Consider the following 26,865-nt stretch of genomic DNA (forward strand, 5'->3'; position numbering starts at 1 on the left):
TGCAAATCCTCGGGATAGTGCCTCTCTGTGGCCAAACGCAATATTACCACCCCCACTGGTCCAATATCTTTGTATAATATACTCCACGAATAGCACATTTGTGGCAAACTTCAATGCAATTACCCACCTCAAACTTAACGGAGAATTTAAAATCGCTATAAAAAGTCCTTGCATCCTCTTCCATTCTGTTTCTTTGGGTCTATCCACAGAGGACAAACCCACGCGACCACTACGGAGTAATGACAGCAGCTTTCTGCTCTGAAAGATTTATTTCGGGTTTCTTTCTCTCTCTTGTGTTGCTGTACGTAAGAAACTCTCTCCCTAGCACCATGTGTTCTCTGCCGTGGGTGATCTTAAAATACAACGCTGATCTGTCACTACATTTTAAAATAGATTCAACTCTCAGGGAGGATGAGAAAGTGTTGTGATTTCAAGGAAGTGGAGTCCTTAAGGTCCCTGAAAGATTTCACAGCCTTGGAAACCTCACACACGGAGGAGACTGTAAGTACTTTTCCTAAAATAAAATAAAACCCTCGTGGTATAAAAGTAAATAATCGCGCGGGGAGGGGGGTTAATTCAGAATGTTAAAAGCTAAGCAACACATCTACCTCCGGACGCTGCTGCTTTAGACCATTGCAACTAACAACCCATTAAAGACAGCGCAGGGGAACCCTGATTCTCTCCTGCAAAGCGACATAAATCCAGCGAAACCCCATTAAAACACCACCACCACCACGCAAGGCTGCACTACACACCATAGTAAACAACAGGTATACAACACAATAGGGCTTTTTTCCCCTGGTTACCTCCTCGGAATCCGGTGTGACACAAAGCATTGGGAGAGTCGCCCTCCCTTTTTTATGCGCCTCAGTAATTTTCATTAAAAAAAGGGCAAGGGGGTGTAGGAAGGAGAGAAATAAACGGGGAGTAATTCAGCAAATAAAATAAAAATAAATGCACTAAAGTCTGCTGGTGTTTCTCCGGGCCATGGCTGTGCAGGATCCGGATCGTTAGAAGTTTGCTGATGGGTTGCCTGGAGATTTGGTTACAATCAGGTTCATTATTATTAATTTTTTTCCTCCTGAAACAAGTGAAGGCGATGGTTACTGCTGTCAATCTTGGCAATCAATGTGAGCGGCCATGTCGTAAGTATTCAAAGCATTTCCCGTCGTGCAACATCAGAAAGTGAGTGGCCAGGGCATTGATCTGAGGAAGGCAAGAGGAGGCAGGGCTCCCCCTCCCAGACAGCAGAGGCAAGATGAGACAACACAGTGAGAGAGAGGGAGCGAGCGAGTGAGGGAAACGCAACAACCGAAGAGAAAGTGAGCACAAAACAGAAAGTGAAATCACCCCAGGCTGCTAGCCGCATCCCCGAGAAGCTATCACCACTCACATTGCTATTAGACAAATGAAACCTTAAACCTCTCTCGCCTAATGACCACTGATTGCTCGGAGTGGTGAGGAAAGGTAACAAAGTTACGGGGGGGCCGGAAAAGCAGGAGGGGGATGTGGGGAGTCCTGGGAGAATTGAGTAAGAAGAGAATAAACTAAAGGAGAAAAGAATCGTGTTACACACTGACACCCTCTCCCCCAAGTACTTTAAAGGATGTGTTTAGGAGGGCGCACACAAAAGTCAGAAAGGACTCGTGTTCAAGAAGACAAGGAGAAACATCTGGAGGGCAAGGGATGGGCTGGTCAAGAGTAAGAGACATCAAATACAAGTAAAAGCAGCAAAAAACAAAAACGCTTATTGCCAGTTGGCAAGTGGGTAGGAGCCCTCTCCCAAAGCTAAATCTGGGTAAAACCAGATGAAATGTATAAATTACACTAGAGATGGGAATCCAGATACAGGCTAGACAAACCCACGGCTGGGAGAGGGAAGGGAAGAGACACAAGGAAAAGGGGGGAGTGCAAAGTATATAGTGATGCATTCAACTGAAAGATAAAGAAGATGCACATAATTAAAACAAAAGGAGAGGTACAATCTGGGAGGAAATATCTGATACAGAACAACAGATTCAGACTGAAGTTTTGGCTCTGCCTGTGATGACGAGAGCTTTATCTGCGGCAAAAAAAATGTACAGCTACAAAGAGGCGACAGACAGGAAGTGAACAGTGATTTAGGAACTAGCGCTTACTTGTAAGTGTTAATGAAAAAGCACATGGGGGAGGGGGATGAAGAAACAACCCTAAGTGGACCAAGAGTAAATCAACCAGTGGCTTAGAGTGTTGCAACAATCAGAAAGAAGGTCTCAATGGTTTCCTTTTAAATTCCAAAAGGCAAACGTGAAAGAGGTTTTACAAACTGTCGGGGGCCCGAGGATCAGGTGGGCAAACCAAATTGTAAAACTAGCGTCTCTCCCTGTTGATATGATGCACACCTTAGCTAAACTATTGTAAGCCTGGGAGTGCGGAAAACAGCCTCCTGGAAAGAGGGAGAGAGAGAGAAAAAAGTTGTTGATCCTTCTTTATATTTTTGGCAACCCTTTCCCCATTTTCCAGAAGGCGCCTGGAACTGTGTAACAGAGAAACTTTTTAATTTTAAATGGCTTCATAGGTTCTAGAGGCCAGAAAGACCAGCAGAAAGGCTGAATTTGCACGCTCTCTCACACACAGAAACCCAAATTTACGGAGTAGGTTAGAAATAGAAGTACAATTAGATCTACTGCAAATAAACCTTGCTCTCCAGGAACGTGCTGAAAATCAGCATTAGCGTGATGACATAGGATTGATTAGACCTGGTTCTATTTTCTTTTCTTTACAAGTTTTACAACTTAAAACTCTATTAAGAAACATAAATGTTGCATCCTCTTCCTTGCTATTCGAAGTGTTTTATGCTATTGCCCTTCTAGTCGAGTCCTGGAGAAATTAGTTTAAAGTAAGAACCTGTAGGAATAACAAGCATTTAAAAATATTTTGGGCAATTCCACAAAATAAAGAGAATCAACATATCATTTTGTAAGCAGATCACCTCCAGACAGAACTTTTAATGTATCGAGAGGCTCTCATAATACTTTATCCTCAAATTAGCTGACTGGCTACATTAAGTCTCATTCTCATGTATTCTTTTCATTTAAATAAAAGTGCTAAAATCTACAGTCAGGCAGAGGGACTGCAGTTTATAAGATGCTTAAGTGACTGTACATTCACCTGGTTTCAGCAACTTCAAACCATTCACCTGCCTTTGGTGCCTTGTGCACAGATTTAGAAACAAGAAATAACTCTCCTTTCTAGGTACTGTAGAGATTTGTTTAAAACTAATTATAATGCCCGGGATTTGACAGTAATGACTTTATAGTGATACACTGAAATGTTTCACAAATGAAGACACCTTGACTTTTTGCATAATTTGTAACCTATTGCGACAAGAAATTGAGATTTGTAAGAAAAAAAGATCTAGTCAATGTACAAAGAAAAGATTCTGATGCGTATCTACTGTCCCATCAATTTGCTGCTGAAAGTTTTTTCCTCTTTTTTAAACATTAGCAGTTATATCATCTTTTTCGAACAACTGAAACTATCAAGTGCTAGGTGCTAATGAACATCAAACAATTAAAAAGGCAGTAGAATTTAAGAAGTTTCAAAGCCCAACTAGCCCTTAATCTGAAGAGCATCTCTGCTCCACCGAAACTATCGTGCAAAGAATGAAATGAAGTCGGGGCAGAAATGCACGGCACAGATGGGTTGCGTTCAAATAAGTAACTTGGGCAATAAAGCTTGTTGCTTCCTTTAAATTAAGCTACAGGTGTAAATATACACAGAGGTAAAAGATGGACCGCATTAAAAAAGTCTCATTGTGCATTGTATGCAAATATGGGGGGGTTGTGCTCTGCGGATAACAATTGTGTATTTATCTCTCTGAATGCTGAATAAGTGATCATATGATGTTTAGATATGCAGTGGAAGAGAGAAAACATCCTTTATTTTTAGTATTAACAAAAGTTTACCGCTCGTTGAATTACTTTGGTTGCCTCTCACTGCTAAAGACTAGCCACAGCAGCGCAGCCAGATGTTGAAGAGGGATGCTGAACATCTCGTGCTGTGGCTCCTTTCTCGCTTCTAGAGTGAAGGAATTAGAGGCACTCAGCTACGTTGGAGCACTTACCTGTTCACAGCTGTCACTGCATTTTGTGCTGTGCCACTCATCTAATACAGGCATGGAAAACAGTGTCCAACATGCAAAGCAACCCGTGTCTCTGGGTTGTTGTGTCACCTCCTAGAGAAGATGAGCAAACCTAGGACTTAAAGAGTTCTTGGTATAGTCTAAAGTTTGTATACAAAGGGCAAGCAATTGTATATTAGAAGTCATTCACCAAGCAATAAAAGCCCTCTTATTAATGCCGGACCGGACAATTAGTAGGCATGCTTATAAATTCACTGGTGACACACTCCGACAAGGACGACTTTTTATAGGTTGTAAAAAAAAAAGGATTCAAAGAGTTCAAACTTGCGTGAGAAAGAGGTAAAGGAAAAGGAGTTAAAAACTTATCCGACAGGGAGAAAAGTTTTGTTAAACTGGTACCAAAATTACTATATGTTTCTCTATAGGCAAACCCATCAGATGATTTGAGTTCCCCAATAACAGCATCCTTGGTGATATTCTTAAAAAAAAAACAGGGGGGGGGAACCGATTACATTTTAGCAAGGACCCAATTGAAAACAAAACTCTGAATTCCTTAAGGCGTCATTTACTAACAATGTATTGTCCTTTTGGCGGAAGCAGATCAAAGGAACATTTTAATTTCATTTGAAACTGTGCATCATCCTGACAGAGAAGCAAAGAAGCCGCAGGAACAACAACCCCCCAAAACCGGCAAACCACATAAACTTTTACAAAGAAAATACAAGCAAGTTTGACATGAAACCCCTTCCTGTCTCGGAAAGTTCATTTTAAAGGTCTCCTCTGTAAATCTAAAGTGCAAACACTAGGCTAAGGTAGTGAGTGGCTGGAATTTGCATGCTGATAAGAGAAGGCTGTTGTACTTACAGTGACAGAGGGCAGGCTGCGGAAGAAAAGCTGTTTGTGTTAGCCTGAGAGTCACCCAGGGCTGCAATGAGAGGAGAGGAGAGGAGTGGGAGTGCCAAGCTGGATACACCTTCACCGCATCTCATCACATCTGCCAGCCTCTCTCTCCCTCTCTCTTTCATTTCCACATTCCCTTTGTTCCTGAAAAAAAAAATCTACACGTCACATCAGAGTCCCCAGATGCAGTCTACACCAAAGAAAAAAAATGAATAATTCAATCAAACTGTGCATAGTCTCTAAGGCAATAAATCTATTGCACTTAAAGAAACGAAGGGTAATTACCGCTATGGAATTAGAATCAGGCCAAAGAGCGGAGGGATCCCAGGGTCTGTAAACTCCACGGTCAAATAAAGTTGCATTTACTTAATCCTTTGACATCTCCAATGTAAACTAAGGGGGAGGATCTGAACTTATTCCGGATGGGTTTGAAAATGCTTGGAGTGAGGGTCACAAAAGCAGAGAGCGTGAACAGTGAGAATACAATGCAATGGAGTAAAGTGCTGCCGTGGATCCCGTCCAGGTCCATTCCCCCCTAGTGAACAGCGGATCACACTCCCATTTTCACCGGCTGCTGCTGCGCTCCACAAATGCAACATGGATCATTTGCAGTGAATGGCAGCCTTACCTGCGTCTAGAGCTCAAAGAAAAGCTTACAAAAAGTCATTGTGATCGGCAATTTGTTCCACGCTCGGGCTAAAAGGAGCTGTAAGGGATTTGCACCAGCAGCGATTGACTAGAAACGCTGTGACTGACTTCTGGATTTGTCCTGGGCTGAGTTTAGGGAATGTCTGACAGGGAGGGAGGGAAAATACGCTCGAGATCTGATCCAAGTTAGTCAGAAGAAGGCAGTGCTGGTAAGAAAGCCCTGCGACAGACCGACCTAGGATGGGATGGAGGATAACTACATTTGTTCCCCTAATCCTCCTCTAAAGTTGCCCTTTCGTCTCGGAGGTAAGATGACTCTATAATGTGCTTATTCTCTCCAGGCAATTCAGGTCCAGAGACACGTTCCAGTGTAAACAGGACAGCAATTTAGGGATGTTTCTCCTCCTATCATTACTGCTAACATCTAGTTAGAGTTTAAAATCCTGATCTGTTGCTTGACACGTTCTTTGTAAACTGCTCCTGTCGAAACAGGTGAGATTAAGATTGATAAACGGACCTCGCACCTAGTTCTGAACTTTCAGAAGTGCCCAGGACCGGCTGCATTAAAGTCCTGTCCATTATAAAAGACTTGCAGCTTTTATACTTTATACCGTTTTTAATAGGCAGGTTTGATTTATCCAAAACATTAATGGAACTGTTATTCCAATGAAGGTGACCACACTTGCTAGTCTCTCTGCTTGCCTGGGTTTTGTTTATGTGCTTAAAACGCCACCCTGAGGTCAGCGCAAATAAGGCAGCCAAGGCAAAAGCCTGCCAAGGAGCTTTCGGATTAGCACTTTGCAAAGCAAAACAAACACTGTCAGTAGCATCGGGAAAGTCATCGAAGAATCTCGTCTTGGCAACCCCGGTTCTAGCGGCTCTGCGAATGAATTTGGGATAAGGGGAGGATCAAGCAGGATCTTCCCTCACTTTCAGCCACAGTGATGGGCTCGGGGAAACACATGCAGAGAGATTTATATAAATTGAGGAGGTGAAGTGGGGACAGAAGTACTGAAACGCATCCACGACTTCGCTTCCCAACCATCTGCTCCCAAATCCTGCTTCGCTTCTGCACCTTTTGTACGGTGGTTTCTATCGCGGAAGCCAGCGCCTGATATACCCATCTTTACAAAGTAACCTGAGAGATGGGGGAGGGCGGGTTATACAGCGCCACTCACTCAAGGAAGTTTCCCTTCGCATCCTCAGAGCACGTGCCTCAGAGCATCTCTGACTGACTTCCCCACCAGATCCCCAGACTAGGCAAACGCAGGGCAAGTGCACTGCCCAGGTTTCCCTGGAGTGTTTTGCCTTTCAATTTGTCTCTCGATTTGGAGGCGGGGCTGAGTGTGGTTTATAATCTTTGCTGAATGGTTTGAATGAAAGGGGAATTATGGAAACACGTTGCTGTGACCTATAAACAGCTTCTAGGGTCGAGGCTTGGCTTAGGTCGAGGGCAATAATTACCACACTGGATTTGCCTATTTTCAACTGGCCAGACATAAAGTTATCACAACAAAACAACGTCATGGAACAGGTCTTGTTCTACCTGGAAGCTATGGAAATACATTATGGCGTCGTGTAAACTACCAGCCCTGCTTTCACTAAATTTACATCGAGATGAAGATAAAAAAATACACGGTGACTTTTAGAAGCTGAGACCTACTGTAGCTGGTGGTCTCCTTTTGGGGTCTGATGTCCTTTATAAACCACAGCAAAGCATTCATGATATCGAGTCACTCTCAACTGGAAGAACAGTAACTTCCCTGGCAAATGTACAGTCATCAAACTTTTCATTGCAGTCTGGACTAGTGCAATAGTGTCTCCTGAAAATGAATCTTGAGAAGGGTGGTAAGAAATTCAGCTAACTGAAAGAAGAATTAAAACTTCATTTAATTAGAGTGACTAGAATCAACAGTACCAATGAATTCCTGATACATAGCAGGTACAGAAACAGAGGGACTAACTAATGTGATTTCTGAAGAAGCAAAAATATCAGCTAAAAGAAAAAAGAAGCTGTATACTCCCACTCTGACTAGTTCAGCTACTAGATTTGTCTGAGCCCTTCTTCTTGGTAAAAACTAATTTGTAACTACCATTTGTATATCCCTCTGAAACTATGGGTAAAATACCTTAACAGATACAAAAATGTATCTTGAGATAAAATATTTAACATTTATATTCCAGTAGACTTTAAAGGCCATGTATTAGAGACTCACAACCATCATTACAACTATATTTTGTCATATGCTCCTGCAACATACACCTGTGTGGCCTGTTCTACTATATGATATTCCCACCTTTAAAGATAGTTCTGTGGAACTGTACTTATGTTGACTTTGTTAAAATGATATTATTTAATAAAGAAAGGCAAAAAGAAATACTACCTCATTTAAACACACACAAACACTGAAAGGTCTGGGAGGGAAGACAGGATTAAAGCACCCTTTAGCAGGTACTGAGTAACCCACCCTTCCCATATTTCATATTATAGCCCAGTGAGCTAATATGACCATTACTGAATATTTTTCCCCAAACCCCAATTACTAAAAAGCCTGTGTTAAATAGGACTATTCTGATCCACTATGAAAATTCCAAGTGCTTGTCAGTCCACAGAGTTCCTTATTTCTTAGTGGCAAAGCCCTAATCTAATGTTGCACATTAGGATGCAATATGAAGCACGTAGTAGAGCACTTATATACTGTCTATAAGATACACCTATGTTTCACCCCATTGGTGTTTGTTTGTTTCACACATCAAAAGAGAACAAAACATGTTTTAAAGAGACTGCTATAAATCACAAAAGCATGAACAATTGCTTATATAAAGAGAGAAAGAAGCTCAAAGGAGAGAACAAATACACACAGCTATCTTTGAACTGAGGGCATGCCCACATTGTAAATACAGGCACTGCCACTAAGTCCCATACGTATGCCAAATGATAGGAGGAAAAGTGATTGTCAGGTAAAGGATAATGGTTCTGTATCCCATACTATTCATAACAACACTTTGCATTTACATATTACATTGATTTCAAGATGCACTTGTGGATTTGCTACAGTATGGGCCTGATCCTGTTAGGCCCATCTCATTGTCAATTATTTCAGTGGGAGTTTAGCCTGAGTTAAGAACTGATGGTTCAGGCTCTGTATACTTAGGACGGGTAATTTTTATTAGCAGGGTTAGAAATATTGAAGTCATTGAACAGATATATAAAAAAGATCATGAAGTGGGGAACAAAAACAAGACATTAAGTTTTACTAAGCAGATGAGTTTTGCATGAGATTTATAAATGAATATTGCAAGGCTGTTTCCTTTCCTTCTTCACTTCTAAGAACATCATTTTATTTTTTTTAACCACAGTCTGTTGCTGGAACTTTTTGAGGCAAATAAAATTGGGTCTTTCTATTGATAAGTGGCTAAATTGTGTAAATAGTTTTCTAAACCAGAAACATTAGGTAGAAACTGCTAAAAGTATCCAATCTATTTTAACATTCAATGACTGATAACTTTTCTTATTGGCTAGTACCAAGTCAGGGCCTGATCCTGCAGTCCTTACTCAATTCAACCTCATATTGACTGCTTGAGGACTTTTGCTGAGAGTAAGCACTGCAGGATTTGGCTCATAGTGTTTTATTTCTTATCCGTGTCAATGACTGGCAAGTGACATGCACAAGTAATATGCAATAGAAATATACAGCACACTTTGTTTATTACCAGTGCAAGTTAGAATCCATAAAATTGTGTTATGACAGCAAAACTTCTGTGTAAATCGTTACAACCTACAGCTATAAACTAACTTGAAACAAGCTATCTTAAATTGGTACTACACTTCTGATTTAAGTAAAACATCTACTGACTTCAATGTGAATATTGCTTGAATAACAGAGTGCATAGTCAAGCCCTTTCTACTCAAGTGAGCCAAAAAGGCTCCAGATTAATACAACCACATGATCATACTGAAGATGTGTATTTAATATGCAAAAATAATGCAATTTAGAAAAAGTAAACTTCTTAACATTTAAATAATAGAATAAAGGACTTAATGTAGACATCTTTTTAACAGCTTGTATATTATTCTGTCATTATGGGCCAGATTCTGCAGACATTTATACAAGTAACTTAACCTACATGAGCCTTCTCCCAGTGAAGCAAAGCTACTCATATGCATAAGTATTTGAAGGACTGGGCTATGACTGCACAGATAAGACTAAATGTGCTTTATTTACTCCAAAATAGAGCAATGTTGTATGTGGTAATTTGTGACAATTGTTTTGGAATATTGCATTGTAAAGTTTTTTAATAGCTGGCATATAGTTTGTCCTTGTTTTGATGGAATAACGTTTTTGACTATAATATGTAGCAGAGTTAAAACAAAAAATGTTTACATAAAAATAAGAATTCAGTTGCAAAACTGCTAAAGTATATTCTCTTGTAATTTGCCTTTTGACAAAGTAGAGGAAGTATAGTTTTAAATTGAGCATTAAGTAAATAAATGTCAACCCTGTTCACTGGTATTAGCATACTTGAAATTGTAGTTTATAAATGTTTGAGAGCATCAGCATCATGATATGGTTGTCATAGAAACAGCAACAATATGTCATTTAAATTAATTTTCCATGCAGTGATGATAAGGTCTATGTCTACATCAGTTCTATAAAACAAGTTCCAAAAGTAGACTGAAGAGCAAGGAATAAGAAACATAAATAGGAAACAGCACATTTCAAATAATTACTTGCTTAAAAAAAAGCAATGCAAGACACAACTTATTGTTAAAATTACAACTCAGTATGCAATTGAGTAGAATTTTATTTCAAAGAAAGCTGAGAGAACATTTACTTACTGAAAAATTATCAGTGCTCAGTGAACCAGATCTGGTCATATTTAAAAAACTGTATGATCAATTCCAGTTTAGGGAATGTGAAGTATTAAACAATAAATTTTAAACCATACTTTCTGTATGTATAAGGGGGAAAAAAAAGTTTAACATTGTGTTATGGCTCTGGATCTGCAATTTAATATTTTTTTCAAGGTAGGAAATGTAACATGAATAGATTTATTTTTCCTCTATAATGCAGCTACTGTGTGTTATGAATGCTACCTTAAGTAAATCATTGCCAGACACACTCAATTGGCATTACTGACTTGATTATTAGAACAGAAAAGTTTACCAAAATAAAGATAGTGTTCTTTAAAAATAATAATCACACTATGGTGATGTAAGAAGATTTAGCTCTTGATTTATCTGTCTTTTGCTATGTTATGGAGCAACAACATTTACTCGGATTTCTCTTATTACATGTTTCATAAAAATATCTAATTCAATAGTGAGGCTATGGAGGAAAATACTGAGCAGCACTTACATAAGAAATCCAATATATTTTCCTCACTAACATATTTTAATGGTGATCAGGAAATATATAAGAATTTTGATATATTTAATGAGTTGTCATACAGCTTTTTATATCCAAGACCTCTGAAATTGTTTGAGGCTTTAAATAAGTTATCTTCAAGTAAATGAAAACTAACAATGTTATTTAAAAAAAGAGAGAGTGAAGTAGCTATCTGCAGTAGAGAAAGAAGATATATCTAGAGCTATTCTTCTTGATAGGATTAAGGAGTGCTACAAAAGACGCATTTAAATCTCTAGTTTTCCCTGACAATTAACAATGAAAAGCAGATGTTTACAAAGCTATTTTATATGCTGGTTTATAAGATGCTAAAAGATGGTTTGTGGATGGTAAGAAGGAAGAGCTGGATAACTGCTTGCCTGGTGTATATTTAAAAAGCATTTTCATTGGCTCAGTTATTGTTAATAATGAAAGAAACACTTTGTGCTGTGTGTGACTATAGAAAACTGCCGTCATAAAGTCCTCAAAAAACTCTTAAGATGTAATTTACAAAGATAATAATAACACAGAATTATTTCACTTCTCTGAATGCTACACATTTGCATACCAGGACTGTGTACAATATACTCATAATGCACATTCATAGCAACAAGGACTTCTTAACACTGCAACTACAGCACAAGATCTGTGCATTAAACAATCTACAGTTCCAAGTTTTCCTTTTTGGTGTGAAACTGTTTGTCTCTGTAACCCAGGTGCTAGCTGTCTACACAAAAGAGGTCCACATTCAAATCTACACCTTCACTGTGTATGATAATCTAGTGAATATCATAAAATACTACAAAACAGCAACAGTCTTATTTACCCAGTGACATTTTGAAAAATGGCAAATTATTTAACATGAATTTGGGAGAAAGCCTTGCCTAGGGTTGAGAGTCTGCAGATGTGGATTCTACTCCTGGTTCTGCTACAGACAGAGAGAGTGATTTTGACCAAGTAACTTTGGCCAAAATTTTCAAATGTTTTTTTACCCCAGCTTAGGCGCATTTATTGTGATTTGTGTACTTAAATTGGGTGCATGCAAAAATATGTCTGAAAAGTCAGACATACCTTCTGGGTTCTCAGTCAATACCTTCTGGGTTCTCAGTCTTATCCATAAAATGGAGATTAGCCTATTTTACCAATCTTGTAGGGATGTCAGGATACTTAATTAGATTCCTTACATCGTGCTCAAGCAATCCTTATGCATAAAAAGGACTTGCATTAAGGGTCCCAATCTTGCAAAGACTTGTGCACATGCTTACATTTACACAGACTAAGGAGTCCCGCTGACTTTAAGGGGACTTCTCACTGTGCCAAACATTAAGCAGATGTGTAGGTCTTTACAGGACCAGGGCCTAAATTAATGGGACTATTTATATGTGTAAAGTTACTCACATGCTTAAGTGTTTGCAGGATCAGGCCCAAGGTTTGTGAAGCTCTTTGAAACCTTCACCTAGAAGGAATTACAGAAGTATTATATATATTATAAATGTTTTCTAGTACAGGTAAGAGGACATATAGTAAATTGAACATTTAAATAAATTCATTGACTAGTGATATTTAAACACATTTGTAAAAAAAGGTTTTACATTTCAATTTTCTAAAAATAATTCCTAAGATTTAATCATAATTATAAAAGACCTTCATTTATCACCTGTGTGCTACCAGTGCCTGAGTAATTTGATTTTTAACTCAGACACTGAATAAATTCTAATTTCAGTTAATGCCCACATTGTTTTTTTATTTATCCAGTTGTGCATGAATGTATTCCAGTAAATTATGGAAATATTCAATTCATATTACCTGACCAGATTTATTTTTCTCAATGGACTCTTGAACTACTCTACATCCCTACACATAGGGTAGCTTTCCTAGAATAAAATTTATGCTGCTACTGTAGTTTAGTGTGTAACAATATACAGAGTAAATTAAGGCCCCAGTCCTGCAAACATACATACTTGGACTACTCATGAGTAAAGGTGAGCATGTGTGTAAACGTTTGCAGGATTGGGGCCCAAGGAAGCTATTATTTTACTTAATATAGGCCCATATTCTCCCAAACTGAATTATTTATGTATACAATAGCAAGAAGTTATTGAGCAATATTTTGTATCTCTTTGCAAAACGCCATGGGGCAAATCCCCCTCCAATAGGTATGATTGGCACAGGAAATGGGGGCAAGGGAAGGAAACCAATCCCTCCAGGATGCAGCAGCCTGCACTAGTACTGTGCCCAAACACTATGTGGGGAAATAATCAACCCATTGCAGCTCACCGGCTCACTCCAATCCAAAATACTACTGCATTGGAACACAGCACGCCCCCACAGAGCTCGGTTGCACGCCAAAAGAGATGTTTAGACCCCTGTCTGGCTCACAAAATCCTGGCATCTGTTCCATGAGCAGCAGAATAGCATCAGTTCAGCTCCCAGCAGAACCCTCCATAGCTCCACAGAAGGGGGCAGGATTTTGCCCGTCTCATTTGCTACTTTGTTGTTATTTTAATATGATATTTTAATAACAGAGCTGCAAGTGTTTTCGGCTATGATCTGAAATGTCTGCCTGTGAGGTTTCAGTTCTGTATATTTATATTTTACATGCCCTTTCAATTAGCTATCTCATATATGCAATAGGAATTTATGCCCAAAGTGGAAAGCCTTGTTAAAAAATAAGTTAAAATAGGAGATGTTCACATTCAAGAGCAAAACAGTGCAGGGCAGTGGTTGTTAGAACTAAAAAGCACAATACTATGAACAAAAAGAAAGTATTCTTGACTCAACATTGCTTGTTCCCCGGTTATCTTCCGATCAGAAAGATAAGTAGTTCTTATGGTTGCAGAGAAAACTGCCATGTTAGAGGTTTATCGAATATATAATATTGGGGAATGTGGAATTTGAGATTTTCAGTGAGAATGTACAAATTATATTATTTAATTTATACTTTAAAAATGTGAAATTATCACATTTATTTAACTTGAGTATAAACACCTACTCTGACCATAGGCAAACAGCTTTTAAAAAATATCCCAGCTAATTATTGCATACTACAGATGTGGTGCTCTGGTATATAAAGAATAAGGGATTCTTGAATACTGTCAACGGATTCTGGAATATGAAATTACAGAAGAAAACCTGGGCTGTGCTAGTATTGATAGCAAACTAGGGCTTCATGTTATTATTTGCAAACTCCACTCCAAAAACTTAATGAGGGTTTCCATAAACGTAACGGACAAAGTCAGCAGTTCTGTGTGGAGGACCCAGCACATTACCAAAACAATTACATTTCTGGCATTGCTTTATTGTATGTAAAAAGCTCAGCAATTATATGTTACTCACATGTTTACTGAAATTTTCTTTGGGGCTTTTTGAATTTTTCTTTTGATCCTACACTCCCTATGCAGGCAAAACTCCTTTAAAATAAATGGAAGTTTTGCCCGAGTAAGAATGGTAGAATCAGGAAAGCAGATGAAACAACTGAGGTTTGTTAAATAGGAAAATCAAATTGATGGTCCTATAATTTTCTTCATTATGGGAATGAAAATGTGCATTCTTCGTAACTGAGTAAACTCACACTTGGGTTACTACTGTAACTCTTGTTCAGTCTCACCTCCTGTCTTTTACTGTTTGTTGCTCTCACTCTGCCTTACTTCTAAAATTAGTGTGTAAACTCTTCAGAAGAGGGAGTATGGAGCAGATCCTCAGCTGTTGTCAATTGTCATACCTCCATCAAAGTCAGTGGAGCAATGATAATTTATACCAGCTGAGGATCTGCCTCCATCTCTTTATTTGATATGTAAAAAAACATGCACACTTTGGGGCACTGTATACCTTATATTTCAGGGGGTGGCAAACTTTGGCTCCTGACCCATTAGGGTAAGCTGCTAGCAGGCCTGGACATTTTCTTTTCCTGGAGCGTTCACAGGCATGGAGCCCCTCAGCTCCCAGTGTCTGTGGTTCGCCATTACCAGCCAATGGGAAAGAGTGAGCCACTTCCCACAGCTCCCATTGGTGAACTGCGCCCACAGGGAGCCGACGGGCTCCATGCCTGCAGATGCTCCAGGTAAACAAAACAACAATGTATTAGATATTCAATTCAATGATTCCATAGAGTTTAAAATCATCAAGTTTTGGTGTAGATCCATTTATAAGCCGACCCCTGCTCTTTGATGCGTCACTTTTTTACCAAAAATATTCGGCTTACGAACAAGTATATATGGTAAATAATTTTAAAAGAACAATTTTAAAAAACACACTCTTCTCACAACTCTATTGTTTTCCTAACCTCCTCCTCTCATTCATATATACACACACACATACATGTACATACATACACTTATATGCTTCTGCAATGTAGATGACAAATCTGACCTTTATACTGGGACAGATAAAAGGCATCGTTTAGGAAATGTTGATCTGGAGCGCAAACTAGCGGTAAAGAGATCCCACTTCTAATGAAGCCCTTTAGTTGAGGTATTTCAACTAAAAAGATTGTGTTTATTTGAAAATGTTGGAAATGTTTCTTAGCAACACCAATCCAACTGACAATTTCCACTCTTCCCTTGCCCACCCCACACCTCTCTGCACCTCCTTTGACAACACTGTAGAACAATCAATGACATAACATGGGAAAACATTTCCAAAGGTCAAGACAAGGAGTGCTACAGGACAATACTAATATTTTAGCACATGAAAGAGGAAACTATTTGCAGCTGAATGAGAGCAGTGGGTTGCAGCACCAATGGGTAAAAAGGAATAACACTAAAGGGGCCAAAAGTAGGGATCAGGAGTCACAGAGTCTACAGTGATTGGTGGGGGCTTGAAGTTGAGACAGCGAAGAGGTCAAAAGCAAAATGAGGCTTTATGTAGGTGGTTTGGATACTTTCTTCAGAGCCAAATGGTTCCTGGATTATGACTCTGGAAACAAAGGTTTTCAGAGTTTAAAAGTTCTTGTAAATTTTGGCAATTTGTAGCCAAAAGAAACTTAGTTTACTGGACTGCCCTAGCTGAGATTACAAAAGTAAAGTTTAATTGATTAAATCTAGTTGACAAATATACTGGTTTCCCCAGTACCCCTCCTGCTATGCTCTGGTCAATTCCTTGGCATTCCCTAGATCGCCTGGGCAGATGTGCCATAGTAATTTTCCTAATGTTTAGCTCCTGGGGAATGCCACAGAACAGGCCAGAGCACAGCAGGAGGTAGCCTGGCAGTGCTGGGGGAGAATGGGTTCTACCCTCTCGAGATCTCCTGCATACATCCAGGTAGGCAATATGTGAAGGAATGCCCCCTCGCCATGATGTCTCTCTGGCACCTTTCTTGTGGGGTCGAGCTTAGAGGGGCATTCCTCCCCTTTCCATGGACCTTCTTAGGTCTTGCGAGAGGGGAGAACTCCCAGCAAGATTTAAATAACCATGCTCCTCATAATCCTATTTTAGCTTACAGGACAAGGAATGGTAGATGAATCTATAGGTGGTGCTGGGTGTGTGGTGAGGTTAGGAGCCTATTAAACCTGGAAGTGGTGGTCTCTGAAAAGCCTTCTAAAGAAAGTTGGGGAAGAAGGGGAGACCCTGGCTAAAGAGTCATGGTTACAGGGCTAGCTGCACCTTCGATCCCTTTCTGGTCTCTCTCAGTGCATAGCTTCAGGTGGCTAGGCCCCATGCCTTCACCTCAGTCAGGATGGAATCCTGCAATTCTCCTACTCTTAGACCAGGTCCCAGGTTACAGCACCCTGTGATTCAACTGTGCTTATCAGCAGGCCCAACAAGGTTCAGCACCTGCAAGTCTTCCCTTCAAGAGACTCTAGCCAGTGGTCAATACAGGTGATCTGAGAGCCTTCTCAGGCAAAGTATTGTACAATCTTAACAGTTGGAATACACCAAAGCATAAGAGAAAAGGAACTTTAAAACAATAAAAGGTCCAGGGGTGCTGGAACAATTTTTAGAATGAGGGTGCTCAGAGCCACTGAACCAAACTGTAAATCCTGTGTATAATGGAATCCACTTCAAGCCAGGGGGTGCGGCAGCACCCCCAGCACCTCTAGTTCCAGAACCAATGAAAGGGGCTATGAGTACATCTCTCTTCTTAAAGCTCACCATCCCCCAGATGCTTAGGAAGGCTTAACTGCTTCAGACCCCCAAGCAGGAATCTATGTTAGTCTGTTTTCTGCAAACAGCTCCTTGACATCTGCCTCCCCACTCTGGGCAGAGGAAGACTTTTTAACTGTTACAGTCCTTTTCATCTGTTCATTCCCAGCCCTGGCAAAACATCTGTGTTACTTTAGCTGGAGCCTGGAAGTATCATCTTTGCACTTAATAGGTCAGGCATTGTTTCCTAAATGACCCCCCAACATGTTTATTGGGAGGTTGCTTATCTAGATCCATTGTGTTGCTTTCTTGCTTGCTTCCTAACCGCCCTGCTATTAACCTAAACCAACATATGTATACATTAAACATTCCAATAAACCCAATATACCCATACAGAAACTGCCCTAATAACCAGGTCACATACTATATTGATGAATTACTTCATATCAGCCTGACATCCTTCACATAAGGCCCATGGCATTATCTTGATTTGGGACAATTCTGAAGAACCTTCTGTAGCTCAGAGGGGAAAGCAGCTGGGCCATGAGCCTCTAAAGGCTCACTGGAGTTGGAGGCTGTCAAGGTGCTAAAGACCCTTTTAAGGCTCACAGGGAGATGAAGGGAGGAGTCTTCATTTCCAGGACCATCTCCTCAGGGAGAAGGATGAGGTGAGGTGTGCAGGGGACCCCTGCTGAAAAACAGTAGAGGGGAGTGATGATTCTCCCCATAGTTCTGCAGACCTCTCAGTCCCTATCAGTTATGTTCCTGGCCTTCACCAAGGGCCTTTGGAAACCCCAGTTCTAAGGGCAAAGACAGTTATAGGAGGGGAGCTGCATTTTGATTCATATCCCAAATTATGCATAAGGAAAACCCTCATTCTCTGGGTCCTAGGAGGTGGACTCATTTTGTATGGATCTTAGGATGTTTGCAGCATCAGAATCCCTCTCCACTGGATAGTGGTTGGCAGGACACTTCACTGGCAGCAGAGCTAGGGTGTATAATTTCCCCCCTACCCTCTGATATTTGAAAAGCTGGTGGTGGGATGCCCTTCTTGTGAACTTCTAAAGGAACAAGGCTCTTCTCCAGTGGAACTTCGGGGGATGGGGAACTGTTTGTTTTGTTTTTACACAGCAATTCTTATAACAAAATTGAGGTGAAATTAAGGTTGCGGGTACATATCAATGTTGTGAGAGTAGGTTACCTTAGGAGAATAGTCAAGACAAAAATTAGAAACCTAGGAAATTCAAAATGAAGGTTTCTCTTCCACAACAAGTCAAAGTCACACTCAGATCACTACCAATACTTTAACTCTGCCCCAACAGAGACAACAAACACCAAAGCTTGTACTGGGAGGAAAAACCAAAATCAAAATTCTACTTCATGAAAGACTCATCAAGAAGTACAAGTCAAGTGGTAGTAATGCTACAAAAGAAATTGGGCTGCCTGCAGAGTAGTTGTAATAAGCTTACTTCAAAATATATTCCACTGCAGATTCATTTTCAAGGCACACCCCAAAATACTAGACTTAAACATCTGTCACTGTACACCTATGGAAATCACTTCCAAATTCATCGCAGACATATTTCCTGCTCCTTTAGAAGTTCAAATGTGCAAGCATTATGTATTCTTATTTAACAAATTATATACAATTACATATTGTCTTCAAGTGTCATACGTTATTAAAGCCATTTTTAAAACACAAAGTTTGCCTATTCCCCTATGTGGTTAAGTCACTCATTGTAATGGAAATGGATTATGGCGCCATTTCTCCTCCACTCACTGTATATTAAAATTACAGGTATACTCAGTTACAGTGGGCTCTGGACTTTATTAAAGTAGCATTTACTAACAAACAGTTTCAAGTAGCTCTCCAGGCCTGAAGTTAATCAACTAGAAACTGATAGTTGGTCCATGAATCAAATAAACAATTTTACAATCAATGACTTCTCTTGTTTCAAGATGTCCAACCACTGCACGCAAAGACTTCATTAAGCTAGATTGTAAAAACAACGTTATGCAATATGCACCTTTAAAATTTTTGTGGACTAAATTTTAATTTACTTCAATATGTTACTGAGCTCCTCTTTTCTTGGAGTGATAAACAGCGATCAATTACATTGATCTTCTAAACAAAATTCCTGTTTTTAATTGACAAAATCCTGATCTTTTAAATCCAATTACTCATATAATGTTAGTATAAAAATTATAGTTGCATAAAAATAAAGTGCAACGAATTATCTCTCTATCCAAATACAACAAGTACCTGACTGGTGACACAAAGCCAGGACAAAAAATAACATTTGCACATATAACAGCTTGATTAAGAATCTAGAGGGCAATTTTAACCCTGATTCCATTGCCTAGTAGTTCAACATTCACATTCCGTGTATGTGTCTTAAACAATCAACTCATTCATTATTATTATTTGTATTATAATAGTGCCTAGCGGCCACACCCAACAGCAGGACCCTATTGTGCTAAGCACAACACAAACACATAGTAAGAGACAGACTCTGCCATGAAGAACTTATGATCTACACAGACAAGACACACAGAAGGTGGAAGAAAGGGCTACAACATAAAATTGAGACACAGAAAGATTAAGTAACTGGGCCAAGGTGTCACAGGAAGTCTATGACAGAGCCAGGAAATGAACCCTGCTTTCAAGTCCATATGCAGTGCTTTATCCTTTATCCTTCTTCCTAATTCCCTTCATTCAAAGTTATATGTGTAGTTTTGTTTGCCTTTCTCCAGACTCTGGGTTAGCAGTACCAACTCACTCAAAATTCACAATGAAATAAATGGGAACTTTACATGAATTTTATGCAGGATATTTAGGACTTTTGTGTGTTTCTGCATTAAAATCTGATCCTGAGAGGGGCTGAGTCCCAATCAAGTTCCAACACAGCATCTCTCTAGCTCAGGACCACAGCTTCTCTCTCTTGCTCTCTCTCTTTTTTTGGGGGGAGGACTAACGGCTTTCTTTTGCTAAATGCAGATTGGAGAGTCTTTGCAGGGCCAAATCTTCATCCACCAATGGTAGAATGAGTCAGGCTGCATTTGAAGATTGCCCTTGAAGAATTGTGAAAATACAAATAATAGAAGTGTGAGTAGGAGAATGATTTGACTGTTACAATTAACCCCTTTCATTAGAATGTTGCTAATATTTGTGTCGCCCATCTACCTACCCAGGAAAACATTCCACAGAATTAAAATATATAGATAGATATATAAAGTCACATATATAATTCACATAGAAAATTATTCATAATTAATAATTCACATACATAAGTCTCCACATACATATATATTTTTAAGGAGAGAGAAATTATTCCTAGGTCGTCTATGCTCATTATCTCTAGGGGAAATGTTCATGCAGGCTTTTCCTACAGAAATGTACATAGTCATAGGTCTTATTATGGATAAATTTTTAAAAGCTTCTGCAGCAGTAGATCTGTAACTTACTCAAAGGGTATAAACTAACCATTCCCACCCCCAACAAACACATTTTTTGTATGTTTAAATAGACAAGTTTTTTTAAAGGCTGGTATAATTTAATCATATAAATAATACCTCCACAGAACTCTTACCATTTAAACATTTATAAGTAAATATGCTGCTTATAACACTGAGGAACTAACAGCACTAACATGATATAGGCACAGTATAGGTAGGTACTATGCAGGCTTCCTCACATAGCTCTACTGACGTCCATAAGTGTCACTCCATGCAACACATTTTCTTTCCTGTTGTTTCTCTAATCATAATTCCTAGCTCCAAGACAGAAGCTGCCATTTATGTGATTGTAAAAACAGAACTGACCACTAGTGAGGATGGAAATTGCTGGGTTCCCAGTGAAGGTCAAAATGCTCATGGAAGGATGGGAATCACAATCAACTGCAAGGCCACAAAATGCTTGTCCTTTAAACAAAGCCCATATCTGCTGTCTCTGATCAATATCCTGCCTTTGCTTGGAATACGCACCTGGGTGCTACCATTACTGCCATTGTGACAGGATAACTAACCCCTGTTTAGACCTGGAATTTCTAGGTTGCAACATCAGATTAAAATAAAAGAAATATGCATTAATAAAGCTGATGAAAAAAATCTAAGCAATTTATTCGGCTAACCTCAACATTATTCCTGGAGCATTATGGCCACCACAAAACTAAGCAGTGTGCTGAAGTTATCCTCCTTGAAGATGAGATCAGAAAAATTTTCAATTTCAGATAAGATTTTATTTTAGATTGACTCTCAGTCTGCTCTTCTGTGATCAATTCTGCAAGGAAATTTCTCAGCCACCCACTATTCTAGTTTTATTACTAAAGTACACAAAAGAGTATTTCTCCCCCACCCTTCTATTTGTCCACTGGAGATTTTTCATTGCACAAATGCTTCAGCCAGGACAATTACTTTAAGCAGTTCAAACTCATATTTATCTGGACACCCTCACATAAGCTCATAAATGAACATGATGGAGAAAGTTCACAAGTGAAATATGCTAGAGGCTGGTAGAACATAAGAACAACCATACGGGGTCAGACCAAAGGTCCATCTAGCCCAGTATCCGGTCTTCTGACAATAGCCAGTGCCTGATGCTTCAAAGGGAACAAACAGAATGCGTAATCATCAAGTGATCCATCCCCTGAGCCCATTCCCAGCTTCTGGCAAACAGAGGTTAGGGACACCATCCTGGCTAATAGCCATTGATGGACCTATCCTCCATGAATTTATCTAGTTCTTTTTTGAACCCTGTTATAGTCTTGACCATCACAAAATCCTCTGCAAGGAGTTCCACAGGTTGACTGTGCGATGTGTGAAAAAATACTTCCTTTTGTTTGTTTTAAACCTATTGTTGCCTATTAATTTCATTTGGTGACCCCTAGTTCTTGTGTCAGTGAGGAGTAAATAATACTTCCTTATTTACTTTCTCCATACCAGTCATGATTTTATAGACCTCCATCATATCCCCGCTTTGTCATCTCTTTTCCAAGATGAAGAGCCTCAGTCTTATTAATCTCTCCTCTTATGGAAGCTGTTCCATACCCCTAATCATTTTTGTTGTCCTTTTCTGAACCTTTTCCAATATATCTTTTTTGAGATGGGGCGACCACATCTGCACACAGTATTCAGATTACTGGGGGTATCAGATTTATATAGAGGCAATCTGATATTTTCTGTCTTATTATCTATTCCTTTCTTAATAATTCTTAGCATTCTGTTCACTTTTTTGACTGCCGCTGCACATTGAGTAGATGTTTTCAGAGAACTATGCACAATGACTCCAAGAATCTCTTTTGAGTGGTAACAGCTAATTTAGACCCCATCATTTTATATGAATAATGGGAAGATTCTAGTTTTCCTGAAGTAAACATGGCAAGAGTTTGTGTAAAATTTCACACTGAAAAAAAGCCTTACTCAAATTTGCAAAAGGAATTTAAATTCAATGTTTACCCAAACTGCACATTAAAAAAACAAGCAAACATTGCAAGCATTCTAAACATGCATAAAACAAAAAAGGAAAACCCAATGGCAAGTTAAATAATGATAACTTACAGCTTATCTTCCATCATCATGAGTATCAGTTCAGCATATGGCAAATATGGAACAGCTATATTCATTCTAACTAGGTTTTTAAACTTTCCCTTCATCCTCTCCTTCCCTCTGCAGTGTTGAGGAAGTACTGGTGCATCACTAAGTAGTATTGTGTCAAAGGGTTTCTAGATAATAGAATCCAGGCCCACAATCAGCAATCGGAGAAGGAAGAAGTGGACTTCAAGAGGAGTTCTTGACTGTGTTTCAGAAGGAGACACCATGAATTGGGAAAATAAGCCTCTTAGAAACATCAGGAACAGGAAACATCCTGCCCACAACCACTAGCTTGAATGCCTGAGCAAGTGACATATAATCAAGTGACTTGTTTCCTGGGCCTATCTTCCTTGCCCTCCTCTTCCATATCCTCCTCCTGCCTCTGTGAGACAACTTGCCCTACTCCCCTTCCCACCTCACCATCCAAGCCCTGCTGTATATTACAGTGATATATCCAATGGATATTAATTTTTCCAAGTTTTCAAAGATGTATTAGACAGCTCACAAAATACCCAAGTCAAAACAGTCACTCTACTGAAATGCTCAGCATTTTTATGGCACTCCTCACAGTAGAATGAGATTGCCCAAATAGTTTTAAGTGTCCAGATGGTGCTACACCTGAAACGTCATTGTTTAAGGTGCTCTCAACAACAGTGTTTTCAATCACAACAAATTTGGGTTGTTGAAAGACAGTATTGCTTATTTTCCCAAGACCACTCCTTTTGGGATAGTTCTCCTTCACTTTTACAAATGTTGCTCAGAACCCAACACCCTACAGCAACATCACAAATGCATTTAAAATCATAGTAGTGTGTGGGCACCACAGAAATAATAATTAAATAAGCCTTGTTTATCCTGTGAGATATTGTAAGTATTATCCCCATTTTACATAGAGGGAAACCTAAGGTCACAAACGATGTCTGTAGCACAGTTGCAAGCAATACCCTGATATCTTAATTCCGCAGCCTATGTCTTTACCATGGTCTAGTGATTTTTGGTGGTGCCCAGAATGGGCCCAAGCAGAGCCGTCCCGTCCATAGGACGAACTGGGGCAACTGCCCCGTGCTTTGGGGGGCCCCGCACTTCAGGGGGACGTGGGGTACTGGGCAGCCTGGGGGGTTAGCGGAGGGCCTGGCGCTGGCAGCAGGAAGCAACCTGGCCCCAGCCCGCCTCTGCTACGCCCTTTCCCTGCCCCCATTCCACCCCTTTCTCCAAGCCCCCGCCCCGCCTCTTTCCGGCTTCCACCCCCTCCCCCGAGCAACACCAGGAGCCAGCAGGGCAGAGTGGAGCAGGACGGGCTGGGGCCTGGTCACTTGCTGCTGCTGGCACCAAGCCCCCCACTAACCCCTCAGTCCGCCTTGGACCTGCATTCCCCTGAAGTATGAGGCCCCCCAAAGCACGGTAAGCCCAAACATTGGTGGAGCCAGGCCCACGTTCCTAAATATTGGTGGAGCACGGGCACCACGGGCCCATATAACTCGCCACCTATGCTAGACTATCCTAAACTCCACTGCTGTTTAGCCACACTGAATCTTATCAAAGACACCAAAACTGAGATAATTCTGTTTCTAAGAAATAAACCTAACATGCGTACAAAATGTAGCATAGACAGACCCTATGACAGGTCTTCAGCAGCATATACTTCCAGGAATAACCAGTGTACAGTTCATAATCAACCTGGAGTTTTCAAAAGGTTCCACTGCTGTTCAAACATATCCTCTAAAATGTTGATTCTGTTATCCCTTCATTTGTGTCACATAAAGGATTCTTATTGATCTGAGGGCAGGATTTCACCATAGTGAGACCCAAGAAAACCAAACTAGGTGCATTTTCTATGGCTTTTCCTGTTATTTTTTCCTCCTGTGTCAGACCACTGATTTCTCACTTATAAACATAGGATTTGTAATCCATGAGCCTTTAAAAAAAATCCTAAACCATTTCTCTTGTAATTCAGGAATTCTAGATGAAACCCTTCAAGAAGTTTATTACTGATGCTCTATTCATTTATACACCAATATCCATAATCATTGGATTCTACTGAATAATCAATGGTCAAATTAAAACGCTTTGATCCCAATAACAATTTAAACTTTCAGTGAATGAAAGCTGAATGCTAAGAAGATGAATTGCTACAATGACTGTACTAAAATCCAATGTTCATTGTTAATGAATCTCGGTATCACCAATACAGTATCATCTGTAGGACGACTGCATTCCTCCACCATCACTACCTATTCAAGTTGGCCATTGCAAATGATGTTTGATGGCTCCATCAAATAGATTCAAGGAACTAAATTTGGCAATCACTGACATCCATACAACTCCACTGAGGCTGATCTTGTCCTCCTTACTCAGCCAAAACGTCTGTTGATTTAAATGGGAGGTGCATAATTTTAGTCCCCGAAGCCAACTGGTAACCCTTAAAAAAAAAAAGCTCTCCCAGACTGTATGACAGCAAGTCTGCAGCCATAAGCCTTCTTGCTTATAAATGAAACAGCTATCTTCTCTTTCTTTGTTCAAGCTATGCCTAAGGCTTGTCTACATGCAAAAGTGATACCACTTTAATTACATCAATACAGTTAAAGCATTAAAAAAAAAAAAAACACAACCCCCTTGAGTGCAAATGCAGTTATATCAACATAGATGTTCTTTATACTGGTAGAGCTATTTCTGCCGGGGAAGGAGAACAAGCTATGTTGGTATATGGCATCTTTATACCAGTATAACTGCATCCACAGTTGGGTGGTACCTGTATAACTCTTTTGGTAGAAGCTCACATCTTAACCAAAATATTTACTATATACTGGGTTGTAGTATAAAACCAAAAACTATGTATAGAACTGGGCTTAGATATGTTCCATGTTAAAAGGATTTGACTAATTTAAAAAGATTAATGTGTGACTCTTAATATTTTAGAGCTGTTGAAAGATTCCAGATTTGTCAGCCTGGGAGACTCAAGCCTCCCATCTATCCACAAAACAAGTATCACACAGGCAACAGCTTCCTCACCCGTCACGGGACCGCCTCAACGGATGAAAATGTAGTTGTGTTTTCTTGACATAGTGCTTGGCGTTTCTGTCAACAAGAATGCCATTTCGGATAGTAAATTTTTCTGTAACTCAAATTGGACGGAGATGACCAAATTCTTTTCACTGTCCACCAAACTGTCGGCAGAAGATAACAGCTTTGGTTAACTGAGCCCTGGGTTGTATTAGAACTTGACGCCTAGAAAAACTGAAAGGCTCTGAATCCCCATGCCAGCCCTCAGAGCCCACTGACTTGGGATAAACACTTGGCATTTTAAACATTTTTAAAGCCTCATTGAATTTTGTTTTAAAATACAATGAAAATTTCAATATTTTATAGAGTATAATTCTGCTTTGCTAAAACCACTGTACAGTATAAATAAAACTTGTATTGAAATATAATAATTTAATGTTGGACAATAAAATTGTCTGAAATTTTACTTTCTGAAAATATTTAAATTTTGATGACATTATTACATGTTAATTGTATTACAATAGTGCCTAAAGTGCCAGTCATGCATCTGGGCTGCATTGTGCTAAGCACAGTAAAAAAACAAATATTTATGTATTCTATGAGTCTTATTTTACAGAGTTCAGCAGGTCTCCTATGTTTAAGAAGGATGAATTCAAACTGGAACGGGTACAAAGAAGGGCCACTAGAATGATCCGAGGAATGGAAGGCCTGTCGTATGAAAGGAGACTTGAGGAGCTCGGTTTGTTTTCCTTAACCAAAAGAAGGATAAGAGGAGATATGATTGCACTCTTTAAATATATCAGAGGGATAAATACCAGGGAAGGAGAGGAATTATTTCAGCTCAGTGCTAATGTGGACACGAGGACAAACAGATATAAATTGTCAGTCAGGAAATTCAGGCTTGAAATTAGACGAAGGTTTCTAACCATCAGGGGAGTGCAATACTGGAACAGCCTACCGAGGGAAACAGTGGGGGCGAAGGACCTCTATGACTTTAAGATTAAGCTAGATAAGTTTATGGAGGAGATGGTATGATAGGATAACGGGCTTAGTCAATAGGTCAATTAAGTGCCACACTGGTAAATAGTACAATGGGTCAATGATATGATATAACCTTTTTCCAGAGGGTATGGCTGG

The 26,865-nt window shown here is 39.6% G+C and overlaps 1 protein-coding gene and 1 long non-coding RNA gene across 4 annotated transcripts in view; one reads left to right on the forward strand and one right to left on the reverse strand.

Moving 5' to 3' along the window:
• The window catches only part of SOX6 (SRY-box transcription factor 6), a 501,080-nt gene that overhangs the window by 455,292 nt on the left and 18,923 nt on the right, over positions 1–26,865 (reverse strand). The window contains exons 2-4 of one of the 3 annotated variants that reach the window (XM_039533636.1): positions 12,457–12,514; positions 4,988–5,167; positions 3,948–4,059 (exon numbers count right to left, since the gene is read on the reverse strand). The gene's annotated coding sequence lies outside the window, so the exon portion shown is untranslated. Of the gene's footprint in view, positions 1–127; positions 244–806; positions 1,102–3,947; positions 4,060–4,987; positions 5,168–12,456; positions 12,515–26,865 lie in introns of those variants that run through there. The other 2 variants (XM_039533631.1, XM_039533632.1) reach the window with 2 other exon arrangements.
• Positions 214–25,995, forward strand: LOC120402990. The gene is made up of 4 exons (XR_005597406.1): positions 214–301; positions 394–501; positions 20,138–20,245; positions 25,645–25,995. It is a non-coding gene; the product is annotated as an uncharacterized LOC120402990 (long non-coding RNA).

This window comes from Mauremys reevesii, linkage group 4 (genome assembly GCF_016161935.1).
Source record: "Mauremys reevesii isolate NIE-2019 linkage group 4, ASM1616193v1, whole genome shotgun sequence".
Lineage (NCBI taxonomy): Eukaryota > Metazoa > Chordata > Testudines > Geoemydidae > Mauremys > Mauremys reevesii.